Genomic DNA, 2,902 nt, shown 5'->3' on the forward strand with positions numbered 1-2,902 from the left:
ATGGAGGGCTATGTAGGAGGGAAGGGTCAGATTGATCTTGGAGTAGATTATAACGTCGACACGTTTTTGGATAAAGTGTCTGTACTGTTCTGTTCTAATAAGTGAAAGTTGAGAGGGAGTAATATCCTCTCTCCACACGAAATGAAGAGGGATGATCATGAAGTCAAAGTGATCCCTTTATCCTGTCATTAAGCTTGTTGTTAGATATAAGAATTGAGCTTGTTTGAAGCTGCTGATTTTAAACTTTGTAAATTGCCTGAGTAATTATGTTTAGTCAGAATTGAATAATTTGTTTTATGGGATGTCGGAAACTTTTAGCCAGATTTCAGTGATTATTTTCTGCTTGAGCTCACTTTGGCCTTTCTCATGACTGTGTTGTTCTGTTTGACACTGAGTGGACTGTTCCCAACATCTGAAGGCTGTTGATGAAACCTTCAATAATCTTTGCTCAAGAGCCTCCACTCCAGCACAAAGCAGTCTCAGAACTCAGCAGCCTGCCTTCCAAAACACAAAACTCATCCTTCGTTTTGAAACATACATAAAATGCTGGAGGAACTCAGCAGGTCAGGCAACATCACGGAGAGGAATTAACAGTGGCCATTTCAGGCCAAAACCCTTCAAGACTGGAAGGGAAGAGGGAAGGAGTCAGGATAAGAAGTGGGGGCGGGGGAGGAGTACACACTGGCAGGTGATAGGTGAGATCAGGTGAGGGGGGAATGAAGTAAGAAGCTGGGACATGATAGGTGGAAGAGATAAGTGGCTGAAGAAGGAGGAATCTGATAGGAGAAGACAGTGGACCATAGGAGAAAAGGAAGGGGGAGAGGAGGTGAGGAGAAAAGAAGGGGTAAGAGGGGAACCAGAATGTGGAATGGGAACAGAGAGAAGTGGTGGGTGGTGGGTGGGGGGGAGCGGAAACACCAGCGGATGTCACTGTTCATGCCATCAGCTTCAAGGCTTCCCAGAGACAGAGACAGAATATAAGGTGTTCTTCCTCCAACTTGAGTTTGGTCTCGTTGTGTCAGTAGTGGAGGACTGAGATATCTGAATGGGAATGGAAAGTCAAATTGTCCGTGGACTGTCATATCAGAATAGGATTGGGAAGTTGAATTATCCTGGACTGACATATCGGAATGGGAATGGGAAGTTGAATTATCCCTGGACTGACATATCGGAATGGGAATGGGAAGTTAAATTATCCATGGATTGACATATCGGAATGGGAATGGGAAGTTGAATTATCCATGGACTGACATATTGGAATGGGAATGGGAAGTTGCATTGGCTATGGACTGACATATCAGAAAGGGAATGGGAAGTTGTATTGACCATAGACGAACAAATCAGAATGGGAATGGGAATGGGAAGTTGAATTGGCCATGGACTCTGGTCCCCTTTGCCAGCCAACCAAGGCTCAAACTGAACTCCAATCCGGTGAAAATAAAACAACAGTTGAGAAGCTGTGGGGGGTTGTTTCACAACATCCCTTTAACACCTGGAGACACATACACCCATACACCTCAAACCGGTTCCATGCAGACAAGGCCAGAATGTGTCAGATATTGTCACCAAAGCAATTCTCCTTATTCTTACACACGCCAGTCCTGATCGAGGGGTCGGCAGTGGAGAGGGTGAGCAGTTCCAAGTTCCTGGGTGTCAACATCTTTGAATCTATCCTGGGCCCAACAGGCTGATGCAATTACTAAGAAGGCAGGCCATTGGCTATATTTCATCAGGAGTAGGAGGTCTGGTACGTGACATACGACACTGATGCGCTTCCACAGATGTACTGTGGAAAGCATTCTGTCTGGTTGTATCACCGTCCAGCATGGAGGGTCTGGAAAAAGCTGCAGAGAGTTGTAAACTCAGCCAGCTCCATCATGGGCACTGGCCTCCCACCATTGAGGACACCTTCAAAAGGCGATGCCTCAGGAGGGTGGCATTCCAACATTACGGATCCCCTATGCCCTCTCCTGATTGATTGCTGGTATCAGAGAGGAGGAACAGGAGCCTGAAGATACACACTCAATGTTTCAGGAACACCTTCTTGCCCTTCATCATCAGATTTCTGAATGAACAATGAACCCATGAATTATTCCTCACTATTTTTGCTTTCTTTGCACTATTTACGTATTTTTAAAATATTTTTATGTGTATATATTTCCTATTGTAATTTTACCCATTAAATTATTGTGGATTCCTGACAGATTGAGACAGAATAAAGGATCAACTTTATTCTCCATATTCATTTACCAGATGTTGCCGAGGCCTAATTTGAGGTACTGTGTATGGTTTTGGTCATCTACCTACAGGAAAGATGTAAAGAAGGTTGAAAGAGTGCAGAGAAAACTTCAAGGATGTTGCCGGGACTCGAGGACCTGAGTTATAGGGAAAGGTTGAATAGGTGAGGACTTCATTCCCTGGAGCGTAGGAGAATGAGGGGAGATTTGACAGAGGTATACACAACTATAAGACCATAAGACCATAGGGCATAGAAGCAGAATTAGGCCATTTGGCCCATCGAGTCTGCTCTGCCATTCCATCATGGCTGATCCCATTTTTGCCTCCTCAACCCGACTCCCCGGCCTTCTCTCCGTAACTCTGTCTCCGCCATGTCGAGGCTGTGAACTGACCCAGCTGCTGTGCTATCCCTACCCCACTGAATCTCCTGATCATGAGATGTACAGATCGTTTTAAGCAAGCTGACTTTTTCCACTGAGGTAGGTGGGACGACAACTAGAGGCCATGGGTTAAGGGTGAAAGGTGAAACTTTTAAGGGGAAGATAAGAAGGAACTCCCTCATTCAGAGGGTGGTGGGAGAATAGAACAAGCTGTCAACAGAAGTGGTGGATTTCAGCATTTAAGAGAAACTTGGATAGGTACGTGGATGAGAGTGATATGGGTG

Source organism: Mobula birostris, chromosome 1 (assembly GCF_030028105.1).
Source record: "Mobula birostris isolate sMobBir1 chromosome 1, sMobBir1.hap1, whole genome shotgun sequence".
Taxonomy (NCBI): Eukaryota; Metazoa; Chordata; class Chondrichthyes; order Myliobatiformes; family Myliobatidae; genus Mobula; species Mobula birostris.